Below are 12,617 nucleotides of genomic sequence, written 5' to 3'. Positions count from 1 at the left end.
GGTTGGTTCCAAGTCTTTGCTATTGTGAATAGTGCCTCAATAAACATACGTGTGCATGTGTCTTTACAGTAGAATGATTTATAATCCTTTGGGTATATACCCAGTAATGGGATGGCTGGGTCAAATGGTATTTCTAGCTCTAGATCCTTGAGGAATCGCCACACTGTCTTCCAAAAAGGTTGAACTAGTTTACACTCCCACCAACAGTGTGAAAATGTCCCTATTTCTCCATATCCTCTCCACCATCTGTTGTTTCCTGACTTTTTTTAATGATCGCCATTCTAACTGGTGTGAGATGGTATCTCATTGTGGTTTTGATTTGCATTTCTCTGATGACCAGTGATGATGAGCATTTTTTCATGTGTCTGTTGGCTGCATAAGAAATGACAATTTCTTGAGATCCCTTTTCATTCAAATTGATAACTAGAGGAGGGAGGCAGGGTTAGGCTCCAGCTGCCTGTTGTTTTAGTCAGTTTGTGCAACTTCAATCCATTCGACCCAGGCACAGGCATATTATATAAAGGTTTTATGAATAGAGATAAGCTTTGAGAAATATTTTTTAACTTTAATTTTAAAAATGGCACAATGAGTCATGCCCGTAATCCCAGCACTTTGGGAGGCTGAGGTAGGAGGATTGCTTGAGGCCAGGAATTTGAGATAAGCCTGGGCTACGTAGAGAGACCCTGTCTCTACAAAAAATAAAAAATTTAGCCAAGCACGGTGGTAAATGACTGTAGTCCTAGCTGTTTGGGAGGCTAAGGTAGGAGGATCACTTGAGCCCAGGAGTTTAAGGCTGCAGTGAGCTATGGATCGTGCCACTGCACTAGAACCTAGGTGACAGAACTTGTTTTTAAAAAATAAAAATAAAACTAGGCGATGCATTAACATGGGGCAATATCAATACAATATAAAAATGTATATGTTGAGAAGTCTGTCCCGATCTGCTCCGGCCCAGCCCCTTCCCCAACCCCCTCTCCCTGCAGGTAAGCACATCGTTAGCTTCTTGTGTATCATCCTGGGATTTTTGCCGATACAAGCAAACACAAGCATATCCATATTTTCCTCCCTTTCCCACTTTTTGAGAAAGAATTTAGGAGAAAAGGAACTTGCTTTATTTGTCCTAGTAGTGGGAATCCATGAATAGAGAAGGCATGATGGTATATCAGTAGCTTGGAAGAATGGAAATGATTTCTATTATTTAGATTCCGAGAATGATTTTATTTGACTTTGGTTCTTTGGTTAAACCTATTCTTTGGGCCTCTTAACTCTTTAAGCTTCCAAAATCTTTGTTATCTGAACAAGCAGAAGTTTTAGATAATTCATAGAGCTCATCTTTTTTGCCTAACAACAAAAACACGTGTATGCTGACTTTAAGAAAAGAACATGAAACACAGTGGCAAGTGTGGTACAGTGTCCCCTTAGGAAGAGCTGCCCTCACCCTGGGTCTCAGCGTTAGCACACTGGGGTGCTGGTCATGGCCTGAGGCATGAACATTTATTCCACTCAAAAGCTTTTCTTTATCTTACATCAACCTAGATATAGAGACAAAGAAGGCCTTAATAGGCCTTAATGTCTCAAATAGAATAATTTTGTAGATTTCAGAGACAGCAGAAATGTGTATGTAACAGCCAGATAATTGATGCTGGGCATTGTGTAGGACTGGGCCAGATCCCCAAAACAATTAAACACTTTTAAACTCATATTTTGGAAATGACTGGCAACAAAGACAACAACCTGTCTTTTGAACAATTTGAAACACAATAACAATGAAATGTGTTGTCATTTTTTGTGTAGTGTTACATATATGCCAGATGAATAAAAGATAAACTAAATTGTGGATGACATATAGAATAAATTATCACATAGGTGTGTGTTATAACAATTGTTTTACACTGTAGATTTTCCTAGATTTATATAATGAGTGAGTTTGTGGAAATGAAATGAAATTTTATTAAAAATTTAATGAAATCCTTTAGGTGATTCATTTATTTTAATATTTTATTTTAACTAGCTTTTTTATTGAAAAAGAAATACATGTGCATTGTAAGATATTTAAACAGTATAGAAAGTATACAGTAAAAATAATATTTCACTACAGCCCAGGCACTCAGGCCTGTTCCTCAGAGGCAACTAACACAACACTTTGTTATGTTTCCCACAGAAATATTCTGCACATCTCAATATGTCAATATCTCTATCTTAAAAACACAGGTAAGGGCATGTAGTAAACTTGTTCTTTGCTTGGCCTTAGTCCATGTTAGCAGCTGCATACCTGTCACGCCTCTCCCAAAGCCACAGAATATTCCCACAGAATATTGGAAGGACAGGCCTCCAGTAATTCAGCAGCCAGGCCCCTACCGTGGGATGACTCTTCTATGAAGTGAAGACAAATCTTTTGGAGAGTAAAATACGATTGCCTTCTAATCATCTCTGTCGCCCAGGATGGAGTGCAGTGGTATGATCTTGGCTCACTGCAGCCATGACCTCCCGGGCTCAAGCAATCCTTCCACCTCAGCCACCTGAGCAGCTGGGATTACAGGCTCATGCCACCATGCCCTGCTAATTTTTGTAGAGACTGGGTTTCACTATGTTCCCCAGACTGGTCTCGAACTCCTGGGCTCAAGCAATCTGCCTGCCTCAGCCTCCCAAAATGCTGGGATTACTGGCATGAGCCACCACGCCAGGCCTAATCATCTCTTTTGATAAAGAGATTTTGTCATACAGCAAGCGGTGTCCAGCTCTCCTTTAGCCACTGTGGCTTCCGGGACCCCCCCTCTATCCCCTGGACTCAGGGAGGTCCCCGTGCTCTGTGTTGCAGCCCAGGAACTCCTCAGACTGTGAGCTGGGGCTATCCTATGGTCCACCTCATTTGTTCCCCTCGCAGAGATCACCACGCCGGGCTCTTGATGTCCCTGGTCTGAAAACCATTCTTTCACACATTTTGCCCAGTTTTTCAGTTGTGTCAGGCAGGAGGATAAATCCAGTCCCTGTAACTCCATCTCAGCCAGAAGCAGAAGTGTTTTTTAAACACAAAAGTGTTTCCTAAACTTGGATGTGTACAATCATCTGAGAAACTCATTAAAAATAAAGATTCCTGGGCTCCCACCCAGAAATTCTGATTTTGGCTGCCTGGGAATCTGTATTTGTAACCAGAGCCCCAAGCAGTGTTGAAGCAGCCCCGCCATGACCAGGCCTGCTGTTTGAGAACCACTGGCTCGAACGACGATTATGTTTATTTGTCAGCTATCCTCAAGTGTTACCACCATATGGGCACTTTGTTATTCAGATGAACAAAATAAAAATAAATTGTGAGGTGGATTTCTTGCCCAACTTAAATTATTGAGTGTTTAGAAACATGCTGTCACCTCTGATGAGTGTCTAAAGAGGCCTGAGTTCGGTTCTAAGGGACAGCTCTACTCAGCAGGTGACACTGCAGATGCCATGTGCTTGAAGGCAAGTTGGAGATCAAGTTGGAAGGGACACATTTGCTTGTCTGCACAGAGAGGGCACACATCCCAGCAGCTTCAGCTTAGTTAAACTCATTTTGGAAAATATTTTTGGCTCATGTGGTTTTATGCTTTTAGAGTTCCATTTTAAGCACTGGGTCCATCCAAACCCACGGAAGCTAGCTGAAGCATCCAAGGAAGATGCTGAGTTTCACACAGATCTCTGCTGAGTCTGGAAAAATCTATCAGATTTGTCCAAACTGCTTTGTTGAGAAATCAAAACAAAAATCACTAATCCCAGTGGGGCTTGTAGGGTCCGTGGTTTTTGTCCAAAACTACGGCAAAAGTAGTGGTCAGTCATGTGACTCACAAGCCTAAAGGTTTCATTATAAAACCTGAAAAAAACCCACAAGCTTAGTCTTAAAATATACTCCCAAGAGACAAACCAGAAAAAAAAAATCATCTTAGTTTTGGCCTGGAAGCATAGACTGAGGAAACATGTCCAAACCAAATGTTGTCAGGGCTCACTACATTTTAAATCCAAAGCTAAATTTTATTCCATTGGGGTGACACTGTTTATTAACACTGTCTGTGGCAATCGGATTGTCTAGAAAAGTTCAGGAGAGCTGGAGGCCCTCTCTTGTTTATGCTATGAGCAGATCCGGCCTGCTGTCCAATAAAATGAGTACCAACAACATAAATTGTGAGATTTTGTTTTACCACATCTTCCTTCCCCTAGGAGATGTAGATAACACATTATGAAATGAATTATCCTTTTTATTATTTAACATAAAATTTTACTCATTAATGTCAGATCCTTTTATAACAATGACTCCTAAATTCTAGGATACAAATGTATAACCTGGAGAATTTGTGACACCTGCATATTCTTGTTGTTTATCACTATTTAACAAACCACCTTAAAATTCAGGGGCTTAAAACAACCACCATTTAATTGCACTTCAGGATTTTGTGGGTCAAGAATTCTGGCAGGGCTCAGCTGAGTGATTCTTCTTTTCCATGTGATTGACTGGAGTCACCCACTGGAATTCAGCTGGTGGCTGGTCTTGTCTGAAGAGTCCAAGATAATTTCACCTACATGACTGGAAAATTGGAGGGTGATTGTAAAGCTAGTTTAGCCATGTTTTTCTCTGTCTCCACATGGTCTTAGGGTCTCATCACATTGTTCTGGTGGCCCAGGGCTCCCAGAGACCTATGCTAGCTCTGGAATTGGCATTGCATCATTCCATTGATCAGAGCAGCCATGGGCATTTCAAGGGGTGGAGAAATAGATCCCACCTCTAGATGGGGAAAATGTCAAAGAATTTGTAACCATCTTTCATCCACCACAACACAAATGCCAGAGCTCTCCTCTCACAAATTCTGGTTTGCTAGTGGTGTGGTGGGGTCCAAGATCTGCATTTTAGAAGACATTCAACGAGATTCTGGTACAACAGGTCCTTATAGCACACTTAGAAAAATACCATTTTATAAAGTGTAGTGGAAAATGTGCTTATAATCAATCCATTCATCAATCAATTAACGAACATTGATTAGTCATGACACGTGTCCCAAATCACGTTAGGTGCTGCAGAGTGTAAAGAAAGGACCACTGCCCTCACTGCATTCATGCTTCACTGGAGCCAGGTGCAGGGGAACAGAGCCTGAATGCCAAAACCATCTCGTGGGAGAGAGTCGGGTGGGAGCAAAGGAGCAGTACAGAGTGGGCTCCTGCGGCCCAGGGGACTGAGGCAAGCATCTTGGAGCTGAGCTATAGAAATCAGATCAAAAAGTGTGCTGGAACGAGTAGGTGGACAGAATGAATTATGGGGGAAAAAGGAACTGGACTCTTCAAAGGTCCCAGCCAGAAGTGGGGCTGGGGTCAGGGGAAGGGAGCAGGAGGCATGACGACTCTCAAGCTCATTTTTCAAAGTGTAATGTTTTCTGCCAGGCTTTTGACAAGATTATCTCCTCTAGTATCTTAGTCAGCTAGCGCTGCTGTAACAAAATACCATACACTGGATGGCTTAAGCATTGATTTTCCTACAGTTCTAGAAGCTGTAAAGTCCAAGATCAAAGTACCAACAGGGTTGGTGTCTGTTGAGGAAACTTCTCCTTGGTTTGCAAATGGCCTCCTCCTTACAGTGTCCTCACATGACCTTTCCCTGGTGCACGGGGCACACACATACTCATACACACACACACACTCACACATACACATACACACACTCTCACACTCACACATACACTAACACACACACATACACACACACACACTCACACTCATACATACTCTCACACATACACTCACATACACACATGCCCACACACAACTACGCATACACACTCCTACACTGTCACATGTACACCCACACAAACATAAACACAGTCACACACTCTCGCACACCCCTACACACACACTCACACATGAGGAGAGAGACTCTTCCTCCTCCTATGAGGCCTCCACTCCCATCATGAGGATCCCACACTCATCTAATTCTAATCACCTCCCAAAGGTCCCATCTTCCAACACCATCACTTTGGGGGTTAGGACGTCAACACATTGATTTGCGGGGAGGAACACACACATTTAGTCCGTAATGCCTAGTCTCTTATTCCTCTGCAATCCTGGCTTTGTATCACCCTGCTGGCCCATGTTGTTCATGTCCAGGCACACTGCGCAGCTCAGCTCCAGAAGGGGAACAGCTACTCCTTCCAGCAACAATGCACACTTTCAGGGCAGCCCGTCTCCCTTCCTCTTAAACTCGGCTTCTGACTCATCCTGCTTCTGCCGAGAACCAAATGGTGTCTGGACCCCACCCCCAAAGCAGGCTGTGTGTGAGGGGGTGAGAGGAGGGGGGAGAGGGTGGCTTCTGGGGGAGGCACAGGTTGGGAGGATCTTAGGAGCTGGGTAAAGCTATAAAGGATATTATGATGGAGTCTGTGAGCAAATTGCTTAAACAATGCTGAGAAAGATCATCTGAAATCTAGAAAGATTCACAGGGTTACAGATAACAGTGGAATGAACTCTAGTTGCTGACCAGAAGAACAGGGTGGGGAGTGAGTGCTGGAAGAGAAAGAGGGTCCAGGAGGCCATCTGTAAACAGGGGCATGTGTAGCGCACTTAGCGGGCTGGGCCTTGCTGCTCCAAGATGTCTAATTGGGGTGGACAGATATACTCCATCCGTGGAAAACAACCCCTTCCTGTCCAGATCAGAGGTTGCTGTCACTGCTAAGCCTGTAAGTTCTGAAGCCCAGAGTCAAGACCGAAAGCCCGGGCCAGCAGCATTCAGGGCTGGTGTCAGCAACCAGGCAGGAGCCTAGGCACAAACAAACGGAAGTCCAGGGCTAAGCCATGAGCCAGGAATCAGCCTGGCGAGGAGCCAGGGGGCAGGTTGAGAGCAGACTGAGCAGCCACGGCCCCCACCAGCAGGGTGATCAATGGGTCAGAGGATGCTCTGCAGACAGACAGCAACCAGGAAGACACAGATAACCATGAGCAAGGCTGGGAAGATAGGCCAGGATCATGGCCCATCTGCAGGAAGGGGAATGGGAAGTTGGCAGAGAACAGGATCAAGGAGGACAAGCATCTCGGATGGTCTCACTGCCAGTAAGAAAGCTGCTGGTTCTTGTATACTTGCATACTTCCTGTTGGGACAAAAAGCAAGCTCAAATCAGCCCAAGGCTTCTGGGTCTGTCCTAAGGACAGGATGGGAAGGGAACACTGTGCCTCTGTACCAGTTAGATGAGAGGGCCCCTCTAGGCAGATGCAGCCCTGGCTTGGCAAGCAGAAGTGTCTAGGAGAAGAAAAGAGCCCATCTTCCAGGCAGATGGAGGAAGCACCCTACCTGCAAGCTTGGTGAGCAGAGCGCAGTCTGGATTCAGTGCCCCCTATACCGCAGCCAGAGCTTCCGTGCAACCACGTGCGTAACCACATGTGATGACCCTGCTGTGAAGCGGGGGAGGAGGGTCGATTCTGGTCCTGAAATACTTGCATACACTGGCCAGATCTTAGTGTTTTGACTGTAAGTCAGGACAATTTTGAGCTTCTCTGAGTTCTCCGGCACTTTCTCAGACACAGGGGTTGTAAATGAGTCATCACCAGGGGCGTATGATGCATTAACACTGGGCTGATTTCAAACACAGGGGCAAGTGGGTGAGCCCAGGGGGCCTGGTGCATCTGCATTGTGGTGCCACCACAGCCTGCCTGGGCAATGGCTGGCTTATGCAGAGGGCAAGCTGGGAAAAGCTACCGAAAGGCACTGCTGCCAAAAATGCTGTTCCAGTTGGATGGCAAGCCACGTTCCACGCCTTGGTGGCTGGAGAACAAAAACTCCTGCTGTGCTTCTTTTAAGATCAGGAAAATACCACCTTCCTATGGGGTTACTTCTGAAAATTTCATTAAAGGGCAACGGTGGTCACAGCCTTGCCCACTTAGCTCCCTTCCTCAGGGGCGGTCATTGTACCTGACCACTGTGCTTTTGTTTTGCCACTCAGAGTAGCCCTTAAACTCCCTCTACTTCCTAATTTGTCATCCACCCATTTCCTTATCTTTTGATAGCAGCTTTCCCAGGGAGCATGTTGGTTCTGGCAAGAGGCTCTTGACCTGGTTTCTGTTTCAGTTAGGTCTATTTCCATAGGTCTGACCAGTTAGGTCTCTCTTATGCTATGCTTCTGTTCGATATTTCTTGAATGCTTGGCATGTGCCAGGCACTGTGGTAGGGGAATGCAGAGATGACTGACATGGTTTCTCCCCTTAAGGAGTTTACACTATGGTAGAAGACACAGAAACAAACCAGCAGTAGTGGGCAGTGGCTGCGTGTGGGCGTATCCAGCATCCATTCCCTCCTTCCTCTTCCTAACAGAATCATAACACTATTCTGGAATCTTCTCTCTCCTTTCCTCAAGAATCACCTCTCTCTCTCTCTCTCAAGAATCACCTCTCTCTTTTTTTCTCTCTCTCTCTCTCACACACACACACAGTGCCTGCGTTGGAGGTGAGGTCCAGTGACTATTTGATGGATAAAGCCAGAAGCAGGATGAGTCAGAGGTGGCATTTAAGAGGAAGGGAGCTGGGGCCACACTGAAAGCCCACACTGGCACTGGACGGACGGTGTTGCTGGATCCACTCTGGAGTTGAACTGTATGGTGTGAGTGACATGTGCCAGCAGGACTGAAGAGAAAGCCAGTGTGCAGCTGTGCTTCGTTCATTTTCACTGCCCTAAACTATATAGTATGAATATACTATAATTTATTTATTCATATTCATGAGTTCATTTACTCATTCAGTCAATGGACATCTGTGTTCTTTCTAGCTTCTCAAAATTGTGTTTCTTTGAGAGGGGTTGTTTGATTTTGTTATTATGATAAACAGTGCTGCTGTAAACATTCCAAAACAGGTCTCCTGGTACACATGGTGAAGTTCACATTTAGGGGGTAATACCAAATTGTCTTCTCCATGATGGCACAATTGGCATTTCCACCAGCAGGCATTAGGGTTTCCATTTGTTCCACATCCTCACTCATACTTTGTCTTATGACACTTATGATATTTTTTAAATCTAGCGATTTACATTGCAAATTTGAACTTGAATTTTTCTGATATTAATGAGATTAAACATATTGTGAACATTGGTCATTTGTGTTTCTGCTTCTGTGAAAGCTTATTCAAGGCTTTTGCCCATTTCATTCAGAGAAGACTGATTTTGGCTTGGACCAGCGTAGTGGCAATGGGGTGGTGAGAAGTGGCCAGTGAAAAGAAGCACTGTGTTGTTATAAAGGAATATGTGAGGCTGGGTAATTTATAAAGGAAAAAAAGGTTTATCTGGCTCATGATTCTGATGGCTGGAAAATTCAAGATTGGGCATCTGCATCCGGTGACAGCCTCAGGCTGCTTCCAATCAAGGCAGAAGGCCAAGAGGAGCCAGCCTGTGCAGGGACCACAGGGTGAGAGAGGAGGCAGGAGAGAGCTGGGAGGTGCCAGGCTCTTTAGCAACCAGCTCCGTGAGAAGTAACGGAGTAAGAAGTCTATCAGACTCTATTAAGGCATTAACTCTATTAGGGCATTAATCTATTCAGGAGGGATCCACCCCCATGACCCAAATGCCTCCCATTAGGCCCCACTTCTAACACTGGGGATCAAATTTCAACATGAGGTTTGGAAGAGAAAAACATCTCCAAACCATAGCAGCTCTGACAGGATTTGCTGATGGACCATGTGAGGTGTGAGAAATGACAAAGACTGATTAGTCCCAGAGACGTGCCTGAGCCACAGGAAGGATGCTGTTGCCTTTGCTGAGATGGGAAGAAGGGAGGCAGACCAAGCTGCAGGGAGTGCAAGGAGCTCAATACTGGACATGATGTTTGAGGTTTCTATGAGACATCTCAGAAGTGGTGTCCTGTAGTCTGCTGGACATAGAAGACTGGAGTTCAGAAGGGAGGCTCCAAATGATGCTAGACATTTGGATGTATCACTCAGGATTGCCACAGAAAACAGTGGAATACTCAAATCAGGAACATTTAAGGAGAGTTTATTTACAAAGGAACTATTTTTACAGGTGGGGGTACAGGGAAACACAAGAGCCGGTGGAACACCAGTGCTCTACTTGAAATATCAAAGAACAAGGGAGATAGGGGTTACAGGAACTTGGAGGTGGAGAACTGGATCAAGAAGGAGGCTTTACCCAGACATGGTGGCTCAAGTCTGTAATCCCAGCTACTAGGGATGCTGAGGTGGGAGGATCACTTGAGCCTAAGAGGACAGGGATGCAGTGAGCTATGGTCATGCCACTGCACCCCAGCCTGGGCAACAGAGTGAGACCCTATATTTAAAAAAAATAATAATAAAAACCAAGGAGGCCCATGAGAGACATTATCTTTCGTTAAATGTCTTCACACAGTTGGATCTGAGGGAAAAAAGGCTCAATATCACTCTTCTCTTTCCCCTTAGTATCTTGCCACCACTCAACATTAGTCACAACAAGCCAGAATCCAGAAGGCCCAGAGGCCTGCAGATAAAGTACATACCAGCCAACCTGCTGGGTAGAGATCAGGGCAGAGAAAAGTGGAGAATAGATCCAGAGGTAAAGAGACATTACCTGGAGCAAGCAGAGAAGCTCGTATCGCTGATATTTATAGCCAGGAGACTGGATGAGACGACTGGAGAATGCATGCAGATGGAAAAGATCTTGCAGAGGTCTGGGACCAAACTCTGGATTAGTCCAGTTTCTAGAAGCTGGATAGGCGCGGAGGAAGCAGCAAACGAGACTGAGAAGAAGCAACTCCAGGAGGGTATGTTGTCTGGGAAGCCAAGGAAAAAATGATTTCACGGAGAGAGTGTTAAATGTGCCACCTGCTGTGGATAGGTCCAGGAAGATGAGGCCTAAGAACTGACCACTGGACATAGCAAGGCAGAGGTCATGGTTGACCTTGACAAGAGCAATGGTAGTGGGAGGGGGACCTCACTGAAGTGGGTCTGAGAGAGGAATTAAAGACTTGAGAATAGACAACTCTTTCAGGGAATTCTGCTAAAAATTGTAAAACTACATATAAAGAGATGAGGGACATGGGTGGTCACTGGAAGGAAAAGTAGATCAAGACAGGCTTTGCGGTTTTTAAGATGAGAGGAAATAACACCCTGTTTGTATATTAATAAGAATGACGCAGTATAAAGGCAAAAATTGGATGATGCAGAAGAGAAGTAAGTTCCTGGGCAATGCCCTGGGACAACCAAGGAGGGGTGGTGCCTGGAGCATAAGCAAAGGGCTTGGGTTGAGTTAACAGCTTGGAGAGTTCATCTCTACGAACAGGAGGGATGAGATGGTGGAGTGTGCGTGTACAGATGCTTGTGGGTGTATAGATATGATGAGTGGTGTGTGGTGAGAAGGTTCATTTTTGATTGTGTCCATTTTCTCAGTGCAACAAAAAGCAAGATCATCAGCTAACAGAATCTGGGAGAAGTTGGTGTTTTGCGGAGAGAGGAAGCAATGTGAAGCAGTCCGCTAGTGTAGCAATCATCGAATTTTTTTTGCTTTCATACCTCCTAAAATAATTTTGAAAAATGATATTTCCTCATATATTTTTTAAGTGGCAACTAAAATTTTTCATTATAAATTCAAATCATTGCAAAAGCTGTAATTTCATTTATATAACCAGCTGGGAAGAGAACGACTTTTGTTAAAGCAAAGTTACGGAATTTTTGAAACTCTTCTGAGTTATGTAGCAGAAATCACAAATATTATTTCCAAAAAGTGTTTTTACAAATATTTTTATATCTATTATTAAAAATTATTTTTAATGATCTATCAACTTACAATGTAATTAGTTCGTGTTCAGTTTAATTAAAAGCAAAGAATAGGAAACTGAGCTGCAAAGTTATATTCCCCAATAATACTCGTTTATTTTCTTAACACAAATACCAATATTTCAGATTGTTCCTGTATCTAATTCCTTATGCACTGGGCCATGGAGCATACTCAGATTCATAACAGATAAGATACATGTTTTTTTCCTATTTTCACAAAAAAGAGAAGAGCAATTGTGAAAGGAGACTCCTGAATTCCAGATGTTCTCAGGCAAGTTAATCTGGGGAAAGTGTAAATTTGCAAAGTGACTCCCTTAAAAGTATCCTTGCCAAAGTGTCTCTTAGAAATTCTTCATGTATCCATTTGTTTAAAATTGTAATTAAACATATATATAGCATAAAATTAAACATTTTAGCCATTTTGAAGTGCAATTCAGTGGCATTAAGTGCATTTACATTGTGGTGTCACTATGACTACTACACATCTCCAGAACTTTTTCATCATCCCAAATGGAAACTCTGCTCCCATTAAACAACTCCCCATTACTCCATCCCCAGCCATTAGCAACTGGTCTTATCATTTTTGTCTCTGTGAAACTAACTATCCTAGGTACCCCACATAATATTTGTTTTTTGTGACTGGCTTATTTCAATTAGCGTAGTGTCTTCAAGATTCATCCATGCTGTAGCATGTATCAGACTATCACTCCTTTTAAAAGCTGAATGATATTTGTGTGTGTGTGTGTGTGTGTGTGTGTGTGATTTTGTTTATCCATCTATCCATGAACATTTGGGCTGTTTCCACTTTTTGGCAATTTGAATAATGCTTCTATGAACATGATGTATACAAATATTTATTTATTTAAGCT

Source organism: Hylobates moloch, unplaced genomic scaffold (genome assembly GCF_009828535.3).
Source record: "Hylobates moloch isolate HMO894 unplaced genomic scaffold, HMol_V3 SCAFFOLD_23, whole genome shotgun sequence".
In the NCBI taxonomy this organism is placed as follows: Eukaryota; Metazoa; Chordata; class Mammalia; order Primates; family Hylobatidae; genus Hylobates; species Hylobates moloch.
This window is presented reverse-complemented; position numbering follows the sequence as displayed.